This window comes from Gossypium hirsutum, chromosome A03, assembly GCF_007990345.1.
Source record: "Gossypium hirsutum isolate 1008001.06 chromosome A03, Gossypium_hirsutum_v2.1, whole genome shotgun sequence".
Classification (NCBI taxonomy): Eukaryota; Viridiplantae; Streptophyta; class Magnoliopsida; order Malvales; family Malvaceae; genus Gossypium; species Gossypium hirsutum.
In genome coordinates, this window is record NC_053426.1 from 90348751 (window position 1) to 90366506 (window position 17756).

A 17756-nucleotide genomic window follows, 5' to 3' on the forward strand; every position below is an offset into this window, starting at 1 on the left:
ATGGGAAGCATAGGGTGGCTTTTATAGATGAAGAGGGCTGCTAAAAATAGCAAATTCAGAAGCCAAGAGAGCCCTGCCATGGCCAGTCACACACATGGCAAGGTTGAAGCTTTCAACCTTGCTAAAAATAGGCTGGGGCAAATCTACAAAGCCTAAAATAAAGGTGGGGTTTGAACGTAATTTGGAGGTTTTTCAAGGGCATTTTTGCAAGCATATTTTATCAGCTAATTTTCTAATTTGGGTCAACCAATGGACAGTTCTGGTCAGCCCAATTATTGGCTGGTTCGGCTCACTTCATTCGGTTCAACCAGTGTGGTTCACTAGGCCCTTTCTTCATAATTAATTAAAATTAATTCATTTAACCTAAATTAAATAGGAAATAAATTAAAATTAATTTAATTATGAATTAATAAACATTTCTGGACTATCTTGGGCTGGAAATTAATTGGCCTCGATACTTCAAATTGCTCTCAATTTTGTTCTTCGCGCAGTGTTCACCGAGCCCTTTTTCTACAATTGTGTAATTCTGTCAAAAATAACCAAATTTAATCAAAATTAACTACAAAATTAATTAAAATTCATAATGTTCATATTTTTAATATAAATTAATTATTTTATATTATTTAATTCTTCTTTTGACAAGAATTTAACCGAATTTGCATGAATTTAAGTAGAATTGGGTATGAAAAAGTATATAAATTTTTGTGTTTCCAATTGCCCAATTTGATTTCATGCTAATTACTTGGTAAGTTTTTTTTCCGATTATTCGAGCTTACTAAGCATGAAAATGCTTACCCTCTCTCTTTTCCTTGTCTCTCATAGAGCTCGAGGACTCATAAAGATTGGAAGACGGTTGGAGAGTCAGCATACTATCAAATAGACTAGCTTTGGTATAAAGACATTTCTAAATTGTTCAATGACATGTATAGGTCTTTCGAGTATTTTGTTATATGTGTCATTTGATTTTCCAAATGAAGGCTTATAAAGATAAATCTATATTTTTGTTTATGGTCATAGAGATCGGCTTGTTTTGAAGTAGGCTATGATCTGCAAAATTTCCATGCAAGTTAATAATCATGTGCGATGGTTAAATTCCAATTGGCAATGAGTCATAAGAACGGGCTGAGAAGAGGCCCGAGCTGCCTTCTTTGATATGATGGATGAATGGTTTGGGGATTACCTGAAGAATCGCCCCAACATACCAAGACCTCCCCCGCCCCCTAACCAACTTGATGAGGATCTGCCACGAGGTATGGCACTGGTAAGAATTGGTAAAGCCCCTGTTGATAAGCTTAGAAAGTATGGGGCTGAGGAATTCAGAGCTAAAGTTGATGATGATGTTGAAAGAGCCGAGTTTTGGCTCGAGAACACTACGCGGGTGTTAGATGATTTGTCGTACACACCTGAGGAGTGTTTGAAGTGTGCCATATCCCTTTTAAAAGATACTACGTATCATCAGTGGAAGATTGTATCCTCGGTAGTGCCAAAGGAAAATATCACTTGGGATTTCTTCCAAGCGGAGTTTAGGAAGAAATACATTAGCCAACGGTTTCTAGACTTGAAGCGAAAGGAGTTCTTGAAACTCAAACAAGGGAACAAGACTGTCGTAGAATACGAACGAGAGTTCGTGAGGCTAAGCCAGTACGCAACTGAATGGGTCCAAACCGAGTCAAAAATGTGTAAACGCTTCGAGGAAGGTCTGAATGAGGAAATTAAGTTATTGATTGGGATCCTGGAAATACTGGAGTTTGCCGTATTGGCTGATCGGGCCAAGAAGGCTGAGGAGCTTAACAACGAAAGAAAGCAAGCAAAGAGAGAAGCCCAAGTCGCGAGCAAGAGGTCCAGTGGTAAAACACTCTCGTTTGCCACAAAGAAATCAAAGAGCCAGCATGAACGCTCGATTTCATCAGTAAGATATTCAGGTAGAGCGAGAAGCTCTAAACGATGAAGCCAAAAGTCTTCCTCCTCGATAGTAACTAGTGTGGGGAGTGTAGATGATCAAAATTCTAAGTGTAAGAGTTACAACAAATTTCACTATAGAGAATGTCGAGTGAAGAGCGGTGCATGTTTCAAATGTGGATCTCTTGACCACTTTTTCTCAGGGACTACCCAGAGCGAGTCGAGAAAGAAAAGGAAGTAGCCCTGAAGTAGAGTACTCCCATTTCACGAGGTAGACCTCTGAGATATCCTGGAAGTGCCAGTGGCAGTCGAGTTGCGGCTAAAGACGCTGCAAAACTAGAGGCCCCATCCCCGGCAAGAACGTATGCGATATGCGCCCGAGAGAAAGCATCTGCTCTTGATGTTATCACGGGTACTTTTTCTCTTTTCGATACATGTGTTATTGCCTTAATTGACCCGGGGTCGACGCATTCATACATTTGTATAAGCTAGGTATCTAGAATGAACATACTCATTGAGCCTACAGAATTTATTATTAAAGTGTCAAACCCACCAGGCAGATTAGTCATGGTTGATAAAGTCTGTAAGAATTGTCCTTTGATGATTCAGGGTCATTGTTTTTCGGCTAATCTTATGTGGTTACCATTTGATGAATTTGATGCAATACTTGGTATGGATTGGTTAGCACTGCATGATGTAATTGTAAATTGTGGTAGTAAGTATATTAAATTAAAATACCCGGATAGTGAGATTCTACGAGTTGATTCAAGAGAGTTGGGTACGCCTCCGGTAGTGATCATGGCAATGGTTGCTCAGTGATATATGAGAAAAAGGTATGAAGCCTACCTTGCAATTGTATTGAACACTAAGGAAATAGAGTTGAAGATTGAGTCTGTGCCTATAGTATATGAGTACCCAGATGTATTTCTAGAAGAATTACCTGGATTACCTCTTGAAAGGGAAATAGAATTTGGTATTGAGTTGGTGCCAGGGACAGCTCCTATTTCAATTGCTTCGTATAGGATGACACCAACTGAACTAAGAGAGTTGAAAGCACAGTTGCAAGAGCTGACGGATAAAGGATTTGTAAGATCGAGCTTTTCACCTTGGGGTGCTCCCATTCTATTTGTAAGGAAGAAAGATGGTTCGATGAGGTTATGTATAGATTACCGCCAACTGAACAAAGTAACTATTAATAATAAGTATCATTTACCAAGGATCAAAGATTTATTCGATCAGTTGAGAGGAGCCACCGTGTTCTCTAAGATAGACTTGAGGTCTAGCTATTATCAGCTGTGAGTTAAAGAATCGGATGTACCTAAGACAACTTTTAGAACGAGGTACAGTTATTATGAATTTCTCGTCATGCCGTTTGGGTTAATGAATGCACCAGCCATATTCATGGATTTAATGAATAGGATCTTTCAGCCATACTTGGATAAGTTTGTCGTTGTGTTCATTGACGACATCTTTATTTATTCCAAAGATGAGTCAGAACATGCAAAGCACTTGAGAATTGTGTTGCAGACTTTGCGGGAAAAACAACTGTATGCTAAGTTTAGCAAGAGTGAGTTTTGGCTTCAGGAAGTTGGATTTTTGGGTCATATTGTTTCGGGTGAAGGCATCCGAGTCGATCCAAGTAAGATTTCTGCTATCGTCGAATGGAAACCACCTAAGAATGTAATCAAGGTTAGAAGCTTTTTGGGCTTAGCCGGTTACTATCGAAGATTTGTGAAAGGATTCTCCATGATAGCAACTCCAATGACGAGATTGTCACAGAAAAATGTTAAGTTTGAATGGACAGAAAAATCTCAACAAAGTTTTACGAAGTTAAAGACACTGTTAATTGAAGCTCCTATTTTAGTATTGCCTAAGTCGGGAAAAGAATTTGTAGTCTATAGTGATGCATCCTTAAATGGACTGGGTTGTGTACTTATGCAAGATGGCAAGGTAATAGCCAATGCTTCACGACAGTTGAAGCCGCATGAGAAGAACTATCCTATACGCGACCTAGAATTTGCCGCCATTGTTTTTGTTTTGAAAATTTGGAGGCATTATTTATATGGTGAGACTTGCCGCATATTCACTGACCACAAGAGTTTGAAATATTTGATGACTCAAAGAGAATTAAATTTGAGGTAGCGGATGTGGCTAGAGTTAATCATGGATTACGAACTGATTATTGACTATCACCTAGGAAAGGCGAATGTGGTCGCTAACGGTTGAGCAAAAAATCCTTGTTTGCATTAAGGGCCATGAATGCTCGTTTGGCATTGCTTGATGATGATTCAGTCTTGGCTGAGCTAGAGGCTAGGCCGACATTCCTTCAGGAAATCTATGATGCTTAAACTAATGATGATGACTTGCAAGCTAAAAGAACTCAATGTGAGTCAGGTATTGAATCAGATTTTCGGATTGGTTCTGATGGATGTTTAATGTTAAGAGATAGGGTTGTGTACCCAAAAATAATGAATTTATTCGGAAAATTTTGCAAGAAGCACATAACAGCTGTGTGTCAATTCACCCGGGAAGTACCAAGATGTACAACGATTTGAAGAAAATGTACTGGTGGAACAACATGAAAAGAGATATTTCTAAATTTGTGTCGAAATGCCTAGTATGTCAGCAAGTTAAAGCTGAACATCAAGTGCCTTCAGGTTTGCTACAGCCTGTGATGGTCCCCGAATGGAAGTGGGACAGAGTTACTATGGATTTTGTGACAGGATTGCCATTGACTTCGAAGAAGAAAGATGCCGTATGGGTCGTAGTAGATAAGTTGACGAAGTCGGCTCATTTTATTCCGGTGAGAATAGATTACTCCCTCGATAGATTGGCCGACTTGTACATTTCTGAGATTGTAAGATTGCATGGGGTACCACTATCGATTATTTCCGACAGAGACCTAAGGTTCACTTTGAGATTCTGAAATAAATTACAAGAAGCCTTGGGTACGAAGTTAAGCTTTAGTACAGCTTTTCACCCTCAGACAGATGGTCAGTCTGGGCTAATGATTCAGATTCTTGAGGACATGTTGCGATGTTGCATCCTTGAATTTCAGGGTAGCTGGGAAAAATATTTGCCGGTAGTAGAATTTGCCTACAACAACAGTTTTCAGACGAGTTTGAAGATGGCACCTTATGAGGCCTTGTATGGCAGGAAGTGTCGAACTCCATTGTACTGGACAGAACTTAAGGAAAATCAGATTCACAGAGTTGATTTGATCAAAGAAACTGAAGAGAAAGTTAAAGTGATACGAGACTGTTTGAAAGAGGCATCGGATAGGCAAAAGTCATATGCTAATCTGAAAAGAAAGGCAATTGAGTTTCAAGTTAGAGATAGAGTATTCTTAAAAGTGTCTCCATGGAAAAAAGTGTTGAGGTTTGGCCAGAAAGGCAAACTGGGTACGCAATTTATCAGACCGTACGAGATCATTGAAAGAGTTGGACCGTTAGCCTATCACTTGGCATTACCACCTGAACTGGAAAAGATTCACGATGTGTTCCACGTATCTATGTTAAGGTGATACCAGTCAGACCCCTCTCACGTGATTTCACTGACTAGTTAAGATATTGGCTTGTGAGGTTAAACAGCTGAGGAATAAAGATGTGGCCTCAGTAAAAGTTTTATGGCATCGTCATGGTGTAGAAGAGGCTACATGTGAACCAGAAGAAATCATGAGAAGCCAATATCCAAATCTAATCACTGGTAAGACTTTCGAGGACGAAAGTCCCTAAGAGGGGAGAAATGTAACATTCCAAAACAGGGCCTAGTCGGAATAGTGGTTTCGGGACCACAAATTCAACATCAAAATATTTATTTTATGATTATTATGAGGCTTAGAATATGAGAATATGCATGTGATAAAATTTCATGAAGAAATTCTTTGAGTAAGTGCCCAATTGAAAAATTAGGGACTAAATTGAATAAATTGAAAAACTTGGATTATAGAAGCAATTTGCATGAAATTGCTTTATATTAAAAATAAAAGGTCTTGGGGAGAAAATTTCCCAATTTCTAAGTTTTTGGACAAAAATGAGCTTGCATGGATGAAATTTCAAAGAAAGGGCTTGAGGGCATTTTGGTCATTTGGCATATTAATGAAATAAAATAAGAAAAAGAAGGCAAAAATAAGCCATTCTTCTCCCTTGTCCAGCCAAAATTCCTAAGCCACCATAGATAGGGTTTCCAAGCTTTTCAAGCTCATTACTAAGTCTCCCAAGCCCCGTTTTTAATGTTCTTTGTAATTTTGAGATCCCAATAGCTTACTCTCTCCATTTCTACCCATATTTCATGCTAGGGTTCATGTTTAAAAATTTACCCATGCATGATTTACTTTTATTTTGATGTTTTATAGAGGAATATGAAAGTTTAAGGTGTGTTAAACAACTTTTCCTAGGTGATTTTCATGAAAAACCCCTAAAGGGACCTTTTTGCAAAAGTTTTAAAATGTGTGGTAGAAATGTGAAAATAATGGAAAATGTGGGCTGCCATAAGAGGGAAAAGTGTTCGGCTAGGCTTGAGTAAGGTAGAAATTGCATGCGTTTCATTATACGAACGTAAGGACTAAATCGTAAAAATGTGAAAGGTTAGGGGTAAAACGATCATTTGGAATAGGGGTGGAATTTAGACTTGAAATTTATAATGTGGAGTGTTAATGATCTATTTTTATTGTTATAGACCTCGAGGAACAAATTTCGGAGGTCGATCGAGGAAAACGAAAGGTTTCGGAATAACCGAAACACGACACCAAAACGAACACCAGGTAAGTTCAGATAACTTATAGTAAACACTCAATGTGCCTAATTATACGATTTATGAATGCATGATGATTTTATCTATTAATAACATGAAATTCTATGAAATGCATGTTTAAGTATAAATTATGATAAATGTCTCGGTTGAGGTTAAAAAGGGAATTCGATGGATAAACCATGATTGACATGTGTAATGAGGTCCTGCATGTGTTGCAGTAAGGATTTAGCCCGAACGGGTAATCTATTGATCTCATTTATAAAAGGACCTACCCTAGACGGGTGTTCCTTTGAATGGTCGAGCCTCTCAAAGAATATGTGTGCATTATGGATTTAGCCCAGACGGGTAATCCAATTAGGATCTAAATTTAGCCTGGACTGGTAATTCAGATCCGAGTTCAATAAAGGTGTTTGTCATTATAAGGGATTTAGCCTGGATTGGTAATCTTGACATCACCTTGTGAGTTCATAAAATGGGGGATTTAGCCTGGACTGGTAATCCCGCCATAAGATGTGAGGTTCGCAGGAGTGCATATCTGAAATGATCATTGTATGAATTGACGGCAAATGAATATTCCATCGAGATTTCCTAGAAACTCAACGAGTTTAATGTGACATATATATATACAAATGAGATGTTGAATGATGAGCTCATCTAAGATAACTTTCATAGTGCATTGTTATGTGACTAACTTATTGATTGAGTGTAAGTGATAGGGAAGCCATCCTATGTTCATTGAATTTATTGCCCAATTTGATTTCATGCTAATTACTTGGTAAGTTTACTTTTCGGTTATTCGAGCTTACTAAGCATGAAAATTCTTACCCCTCTCTTTTCCCTGTCTCTCATAAAGCTCGAGGACTCGTAAAGATTGGAAGACGGTTGGAGAGTCAGCATACTATCAAATAGACTAGCTTTGGTATAAAGACATTTCTAAATTGTTCAATGGCATGTATAGGTCTTTTGAGTATTTTGTTATATGTGTCATGTGATTTGGCAAATGAAGGCTTGTAAAGATAAATCTATCTGTTTGTTTATGGCCATAGAGATCGGCTTGTTTTGAAGTAGGCTATGATTTACAAAATTTCCATGCAAGTTTATAATCATGTGCGATGGTTAAATTCCAATTCGTAATGAGCCATAAGAACGAGCCAATCTTGAATGTATTAAAGTGATATGAAAACACATAAATACAAGATGGGAAATAACCTAGCGTACACGAAACCAATGATATGATGTTTCCATGCAATGAGGTTTTGCAAAGATCATTTATGAGAGCATAATTATGTTTTACTTCTTTTTAATATTCATTAAGTATAAGTGTTAAAAGAGGGTGACCATAGGCTTGGAAAATAGCCTAATAGGGTCTACACAGTTGGGTACATGGGCGTGTACCTATGCCGTGTGTGACACACGGGCCACACCTGTGGGCGTGTGGCATGGTCGTGTGTCCCTTGCATTTAAAATGGTAAGTCTGTTAAATGAACACGGGCTAGACACACGGGCGTGTGTCTTGGCCGTGTGAATTTAATAGAATGCTCAAGTCTTAGACACGGGGTGATTGCACAGGCGTGTCCCAAGTCACACAGGGGTGTACCACTTCAAGTTGAAAGAGATTTTCCAAGGTACCCAAAGTTTATCAAACGTTCTTGGTTTTGTCCCGCACCACCTCAAGGTATGTTTTAGGTCTCGAAGGCCTGTTTAAGGGAAATGATATACATATTTGAAAAGTTTTAAATTAGAGCACTACTTAGTGACTTGATTTAATATGTCTATGAATGTGAAATCCCGGTAATACCTCAAGCCCTATCCCGGCGTTGGATACGGGTGAGGGGTGTTACACAAACTCTATATGAATGATAATCTCTCCTTTTTTCTTAAATTAAGAAAAATTGGTGGTCATTTATTTGGCTGCAAAAGAGATCAGTATAATGATTGATAAGGTTAAAGAAAAATTTCTTTATAAATTATTAATCATTGCGTTTTTTTTCTTTTGGTTGTGGATTGTGTTGTTTTCCTATGTTTTCTTCGCTTATAATAATCTCTTTTGTCTTTGTTTCATTTCAATTATCTTTTCCTAGTATCTTCAGAAATCATTATTTTCTGGCATGATTAAAAATTTTAACAAGGGCATTGCTTTTCAGTTTATCATGCAAGCAAAGGCAATTTGTCTTGCAGATCCACTTGTATATAATGAGCTTGGAGTTGTTGCATATCATATGAAAGAATAAGGATAATGCTGTAACACCTCGAACCCGAGACTGACACCGGAGTCGAACACGAGGTGTTAACAGACTTTAAACCCCTTATAAAAAAAATATTTCCCAGACACTGCCAATCTGCGTACTAGTCGCTTTAAAAATCATATCTTGAGTTTCACAACTCGAAAATCAGTTTCGTGATTTTTCCCTGAAACTAGACTCATATTCCCATCTACATATTTTTTTCTAGAATTTTTGTTCAGGCCAATTAGTACAGTTTATTAGTCAAAGTCTCCCATGTTACAGGGATTGACTACACTGACCTTTGCACAATACGACTTGGATATCTCCCTGCACAGAGCTTCAATACTGATGCCGTTTGTTTCTATAGAAACTAGACTCAGAGAGGAATCTATACATATATGGCATGACTTATAATTATCTCTGGTTAATTTATAATGAATTTCCAAATTCGGAACAGGGAATCCAGAAACCGTTCTGGCCCTGTCTCACGAGAACCTGAATATCTCTTAACATACTGTCCGTATGATTGTTTCGTTACTTTCCTATGAAAGTAGACTCATCAAGGTTTGTTTACATAATTTATTCACTATTTAATTCCATTCCTACTATTTTTAGTGATTTTCCAAATCTACATCACTGCTGCTGTCAGCATCTGCCTTTAAGGTAGACTTTACCTATTTCATGGTTTCCATGATTCAACTAGCCCTTTTTGCATAAATAGCACAATTTATGATAGTGATTAACCATTCCCATGGCCAATCCTTGTCAAACATATCCACACCAAATGATTATAACATTATACTCAAACACATATAAGCCATTTTCGCATGGCTATCCAAAATTATACAAGTCCAAAGGGTCCACGACCCACAACAAACGAGTAGTCCTATACATGCCATTTCGAAGTTCAACCAAAATTGTACCAAAAGGGGGGGCTTTGATTGTAACAGCCCGATTTTGGGCCTAGTCGGAATAGTGGTTTCGGGACCACAAATCCGACGAGGGAAAATATGGTTATTATTATATTTTTATGGTCTACAATTTCACGGAAAATTTTCGTAAAAATTTCGTTCGAAAATTTCGACGTTTGGGCACTCAATTTAGTCAAAAGGACTAAATTGTAAATAGTGCAAAAGTTGAGTTCTATATGTAGAAGTATCTAATTGATATGAAATTTTAAATTGGAGGTCTTTATGTGGTAATTAGACCATTAGTTAGTTGATGGACAAAAATAGACATAAGAAATGAGAGAAATAGATTTTTTTTAAGTGGGGGCATATTAGTCATTTGGTAATAAAAAAATAAAATGGGAAAAAGATGACAAAAATCATCATCTTCCTCATTAGTTGCTGCCGAAATTTGAAGGAAGCCATAGCTAAGGTTTCTTTGCTTTCTCAAGCTCATAGTAAGTGCATCCTAGCCCCGTTTTTAATGTTCTTCGCATTTTTGGAATCCTCGTAACTCGGTTTAGCTTATTCTAGCAATAATTCGTGTTAGGGCTCATATTTGGAAAAATACCCATAGGTGAAATGTGTTTATTTTGCTGTTTTATGGTGGAATATGAAGCTATAAATTATGTTAAACAACTTTTGCTAAGCGATTTTAAGCGAAAACGGGTAAATAGGCATAATCGGTAAAAATAATTATTGTTCATAAGTGTATGTTAGAGTGAGAATTTGATGTTGCCATAGAAGGGAAAAATGTTCAGCATGTCATAAAACCTAAGAATAAGTGATGAAGTTTAATTTCCGAGCTTGGGGACAAAAGTGTAATTATGCAAAAGTTTGGGGGCAAAATTGTAATTTTTTTAAAAAGTTGGGTGGTGGATTATTTTAATGAATGTGAACATTAAATGAGTTAAATTTGCTATTATAGATCAAGAAAGACGTGAAGATTATCTCAAACGAGGAAAAGAAAAGATAGTGGAGTGAAGTGCAAAATTACGATATTTTGCACCGAGGTAAGTAAACACGTGACTTGATGTATTATTTTGACATTAATTGATATATGTTGAGATTTATTTGGAATTAAAATAAATGTTTGGCTATATCCTAAAAATGTTGTTAAATCGGGAAAGGTGGTAAAGGGTTGCAATATATGATTTATGGGTTGAACACTCGGAATAAGCCGAAGTATGTTGTACATAAAGGGGTTGCTGTGTGCTGATTCCCCGATTCATTGGTGGTGCTATGTGCGATATCCACCGTATCTTTGAAATGTGAAAGGGGGTTGCTATGTGCTGATTCTCCCGAGGGGTTGCTAAGTGCTGATTCCCCAGTTCATTGGTGGTGCTAAGTGCGATATCCACCGTATCTCTGAAATAAAAAGGGGGTTGCTATGTGCTGATTCCCCCAAGGGGTTGCTAAGTGCTGATTCCCCGATTAAGTGGTGGTGCTAAGTGCGAGATCCACTAATAACGGTTAACATTCCAAGTGCTCAACGAAAAAGTGTGGAAGGTGAATATTGCCATATGGTGGAAATTTTTATGGGGCAAATATTGAGTTGGATACTAAATCGATCCATGTATGAGATGGGAGAAAATATCAAAAACGAAAAAAAGAACGATTTAGTTATAAACTGTGTTGAACAACAGCAGATGGGTAACTTTGAAAAATCACCATAAATGGTGGAAAATGAATGGGAAGCTGAATAATATATGAAATTGAATCTGAATGTGTCTATTTTCATATGAAATAAATAGAATAAGCAAAAGAGTTGTATTTTTGGAGATATCTGAATTTTACTGAAACAGGGCTGGATTGATTTCGGGATCCCCTGTTCTAACTTTGGAAAATCACCAAAAATTGTACAAAAATAATTATGGTGTGAAATTTATATTCCTGGATTCCTTATTGACTCTATTTTTAATAGAAACAAGCGAAACCATTTTTAAAATTTTGTACAGAGAGTTAAGTGAATTTTTTTGAGGAAGGGTCAGAACCGTTGGGCAGTGAAACAGGGGAAGTTTTAATGAATAAACTGTACTAATTGGCTGGGTAAAAAATTCTGAAATTTTTATGGTGAAATTGTATATGAGTCTAGTTTTAGGGAAAATTTACGAAACTCAATTTTGAGCCCTGTAGCTCCGGATAAAAATAAATTAGCGACTATGACGCAGAAAAACAGTTTGCTGGAAATTGCCTAAACAATGAAGTTATTCATGAATAAGTTTATATTTTGGTGTAGTTATGTGAGTAATTACTTATTTATCACGTGTTTACTTACTAAGCTATATGCTTACTCGATTTTATTTTTTTCCCTTGATTATAGTGACTTCGGACAACTCGGAAATTTGGAACGAAGTCAGACAATCATCCACACTATCCTTCACACTTGGGGTATTTTGCTACTATCGTTCCGGAAAATTATGGCATGTATAGACGACCTATGAAATATGGAATCATCATGTAAATATATGTTATGGTTTGATTTAAAATGTGGTGTTCATTAATAGTTAAATTGTGAGTATTATTATAAATGAGTTTGGTTGATATATATATATTGGATTGTGATTTAAATTTGCAGGAGGTTTAAGCAAAATTAAGCAGAAATGCTGTCGAAATTTTTTTAAAAAAAACTTAGTAATACCTCATACTCTGTTCCGAGCCGGAATACGAGTAAGGGGTGTTACATTGATAGTGTGGGCGACTTTGACTTCAAGATCCCGAGTCCGATAGCTGGAGAACCAAACTATAAAACAGAGGAGCAATGAAACGGAGTAAGCAATTTGTGCTTAGTAAGTTTTGAGCAAGGAATTCCAGCACAACAAAAGTATAGCATTCATATAGCTAAACGGATAATTTCATATGCACAAATTTTCGATATCATACTTGCTTCACATTACCAACCCTTATGTACATACACAAAAGATCAACTCAGCCAAAGGTCGGTAGCTCGTTTATCAACTGAGCGAATACTTATTTGTAAGGGCTCAACTAAATTCAAGCACATACGAAACATACCTCAATGTTGGGATGTTTCTAGAGCATTAACTGAAATTTTTACAGCAAGATCATTCATTCCCAAATCACGTACCTTCGGGATTTAACCGGATATAGCTCCTCGTTCAAATGCCTTCGGGACATAGCCCGGTTATAGTAATTCGCACAAATGCCTTCGGGACTTAACCCGGATTTAGTAACTCGCACAAATACCTTCGGATCTTAGTCCGGATTTAGTATCTCGCACAAATGCCTTCGGATCTTAGTCCGGATATGGTCACTTAGGACAAAGCCTTCGGGACTTAGCCCGGACATCATTCAAATAACCATGCACATTTAACCATAAATCATGGCACATTCGTATTTCATTTTCGTTAGCAAAACTCAAACACAAGACACTTATCATTCTTGCAATTTCGGCTCAATAGCCACACACAAAGAGCATGATTTTGATTTGCTTAAAACATGATCTAATCAAATCTTAATTTAAGCTCTCTTACTCAAGAACTTACCTCGGATGTTGTCGAACGATTCCGATGGCTATGCGACCACTTTTTCCTTCCCTTTATCGGATTTAGTTCCCCTTTGCTCTTGAGCTTAATTAAACAAATAAATTGATTTAATCATTTGAGCATCGGAAAGAGGAACACAAGGCACTTAGTCCATATTTATACATTAGACATTAAAGTCACATATGTATGGAATCATGAATCAAACTCAACATTAGCTAATTTTCCCCCTTGGCCGAATTTTCTAAGCCAAGACAAAAGCATCAATATGCTTGCCTCCAACCGAATACATGCAACACCAAATCTTCTTCCTATGGCCGAATATGCATGTCTATGTTGGGGCCGATTATATGCTTAATACTTCCTACAAGTATGGTTACTTGTATTGATTATAAATATCATCTTGTTTCAAGTTCAAAACTTGGCTAATACACACATATATACACTAGTAAAGCATCCTCTCCCTTTCCATCAATTTAACACATGCATTGCTCATTAACATACAAAAGTTATATTCGGCCTTAGCACACAACTTGCTAGCCGATTCTTCTCCATCTAGCAACCAATGCACATATGTGCTCACTCAAAAATGCTAAAAAGGAGATTCAAGAATCATCAATCCACCATTACATGCATCATTAACAAGCTTCATATTTAGCATGCAATGGCATTAACACAAAATCCACCTAGGCCGAATCTTAACTCATCTTCATGCCTCATCACCACAACATCAAACATCAACCAAGAATGATGCATCCATGGCCGAGTGTCATTTCCATCACATAGCAAGATTTAGACCATGGGCTAGGTAGAACTCAAGCTAACAACTAAAACATGCATGCATTTCATGGAACATCATCAAAAATACCTTAGCCTAGCTACATGCATGGCCGAACCTCTTCAACCTTTCTTCTTCCTTCCTCCTTAAAATTTTTGGCCAAGGATGAACCAAAGGATGAGCACTTTTTTTCTTTGTTTTTCTTTCTAGTTTCGGCAAAATGGGGGGGGGAGAAACAACCACACACTTTTTTTTGTTTTCATCACATTCCCTTTCATTATTTAATTTCCATGCTCATTATTTTATTTTTTCCACCCATGATGCACCAACAAGACATGTCTATGACATGTCTTGCCCATCACACTTGGTCTACCATGCTTGTCATGGCCGGCCACTACTAATAGGGGGAATTTGACATGCAAGCCCCCCCTTTTTATTTCATGCACTAATAGGTCCTTATGCTTTGACCTATCACATTTCAAAATTTTCTCACATAAGTCCTATTGACTAAATTCACATGCAATCGACTAAATCGAAGCTTGAAATTTTCACACATTCATAATTACATATTCTAGACAATAAATATCACATTCAAACATTTCGGTGACTCAGTTTAGCGGTCCCAAAACCACTTCTCGACTAGGGTCAATTTTGGGCTGTCACAAATGCACATTATTTTAGAGTTGGATTTTTAAACTTGTTGAAGCTTGTTTTTAGTTTAGTAGGTTGATACTTCTATGTTTGAAAATGAGAACCAGGGAACAGTCTAAAATTTATTATTACTATTATTCCATTGAACTTTGTCAACAGATTAATACAAACTAGTAAGTTTTTGTTTTTCTTCCAAACATATTTTTCTATTACTTGTTTACCTGGTATACAGTTATCTTATGCACCATGTTTTTATGTTTTAAATAGTCATTTCATTGTATGCCATTTTTTGGTAAAGATTCCATTTCATATATATGTAAATATATCATGTGCTTGTATTCCTTTCAGAAGGTTAAGTTCTTTTGAAGTTATATATCTAGTTTTAATTATTATACCAACATTTTCCTTCCTTGGAAACCTTGCAAGTATAATCAAGCTGTTTGGTGGCTTGAGAAAACATTGGCTCTTATTCCAAACCCATTAAGTGAAATGTGGGAACCTACTGTGGTTAATCATGCCCATGCTTATAAGAAACTAAAGTATGTTATTTTAACTTTTTAGAACTCCATGCTATCTTAAAACTTTCTGTTCCCTATTAACCCCACAGTAATGTCCATGCTTTTTTAGAAATATTTCTATATTCTGATGTTTTCAGATCTTTTGCAAGAAAGAATTATAGATACTTGTCTAAAGAATATGATCTTTAACGGCGTTTTACTAAAACATTGCTATAGAACATGATCTTTAGCGGCGCTTCTCACAAAAACACCGCTAAAAGCCGCTAAAGATCATGTTCTATAACGATGTTTTCCCACATAAACGCTGCAAAATTTAGTGGTGTTTTTTGCTGCGCTTATCAAAATGTTGCAAATTGTTTTAGCGGCGCTTATAAGGCCAAAAAAATGCTGCTAAAAACCTATCTTGATGTAGTGATGTCATGGTAAGGTAAGGAGATAGAGGAACACACTTATTTTTGGCTACTGGAAGAGGAGAGACTTAAACCATTTCTACCTCTTTTCTTAAACTAATAACATGTTAGACAAAATATGAATTAGGATACAGGGAAAAAACTATTTCATATCTAAATAGCTAGTTTTAACTTTTAAGACAGAGAAGGAAAAGATTGAAAGAAAGAAAGATAGTTTACCAATTTCTTATGGAACATGCCAATAGTGAGTGAGTTAGGTTCGGGGAAAGTATTGAGCATGCAAATACCTTGGATTTTAAGCATATCTGGAAGCTCATTAATGAACATCTCCAATTTTGAAGGATTCAGAAGCCTATCTTCAACGCTGAGCTCTCCCAGGAGAGTTAAAACTTGGACATGAAACACAATAATCCTCCTCATCAAAACTAAAACCAAACACAAAACATAGAAATAATGTTATGTGTGAGTGAGAGAAAAAGATATAAACTTTTAAAGGAATGCCTTCTTAGCGGGTTAACTTCATAAAGATATGACAATTCATTCTCTTTATATAATTTCCCTCGATTGAATTTCTTTTGTATACTTTTTGCTGTTATATTTATGTATCATATCATATTCTGATTTTGTATTAAAAGGTTTTATCTAAAAATGGAAATAAACAATTTTTTACGAGATATTCTCTATTTAAAGCACTTATTTCTAATTTAGGTTTATTATTATTTTTAATCCTTACCTTTTAAATTATATTAGATAATTTATTTTAGATATTAATCAATTAGTATATGTATACTACAATTTATAAAAAAATTTTAAAAATTAATTTTAGTGTTATTGTTTTTCAAACTTCATAATAAAACATATATTTTATATACTACTAAGATGTATTATATATTTTTTATGTTAATTTAAATTTACATTTTTTATTTCTTTTTAAAATAATTACATCATATAGTAAACAAAAATGTTCGCATTACAATTTCTTAACACATGGCATTCTCAGAACACTTATTTCCAATTTAGATTTATTACTCTTTTAAGAGGAAAGATGCACTTATATCGGTGCAAAACTAAAGTAGTTTTACACCTAACTTTTTATAGGTTTACTATTTTAATAATTCAACCATTATATTTCATACTCCAATCATGTAGATGATGCATGTCAAGTTTTGCATAAATTAAAAATTTCTAACTATTTATTTTCTGGTGAAAAACTTTCAACTATTAAATATATATTAAATCGACAATATTTTAGATCCATATGATAGAGTTATCGGATTGATTTAAAAATGTCAAGCCATTTAAATTTTATATCGATGTAAGTGGATCTCTCCCCCCTTTTACTTCTTAGTTTTAAATTATATTAGATTTTTTTATATATAATTGAGAGAGGGTGTACCAAGAGGTTATTGGCATTAAATAATTTACTTTATGTTATAAAACAAATAAAGATAGAGAGAATAAAAAACAAAGAAAATATGAGAAGCAATAGAGAATGTATTTTATTGATCAATGGGATGATCACAATGCTTCTTTAAAGTCTCTATTTATAGGCATAAGAAGTATAAATGAAGTAGAGATCTAATTCTAATAGTTATTAGAATTTAAAATGCATCAAAACTTATCTTGATCTTAATAGACATCCACTTAATAAAATATTCATAACACTCCCCTTTGGATGTCCATTGGTAGATAATGTGCCTCGTTAAAACCTTAGTAGGGAAAACTCTGTGGGATAAAAAAGACCTAATGAAGAAAAAAGAGTACACGATTTTCTATTACAAGCTGCTTCGTTAAAAACCTTGGTTAAAGGAAAATAGTACAACTTGTTTTTAGACTCCCTCTAATGGCAACATTACATTACATCTTTGCGTCGACGCATTCCAATCTCGTGTAGTAGCCTTGTAAATGTTGAAGTTGGCAATGCCTTAGTAAAAACATCTGCTAAATTATCACTATAACGAATTTGTTGAACGTTTATATCACCTCTTTTCTCAAGATCATGGGTGAAGAATAATTTTGGTGAAATATGTTTCATTTTGTCACATTTGATGTAACCACCCTTCAATTGAGCTA

The 17756-nt window shown here is 35.8% G+C and overlaps 1 pseudogene; it reads right to left on the minus strand.

Annotated features, from left to right (window-relative positions):
• LOC107887655 (multicopper oxidase LPR1-like) overlaps positions 1–17756 on the minus strand; it is an 88805-nt pseudogene that overhangs the window by 44626 nt on the left and 26423 nt on the right.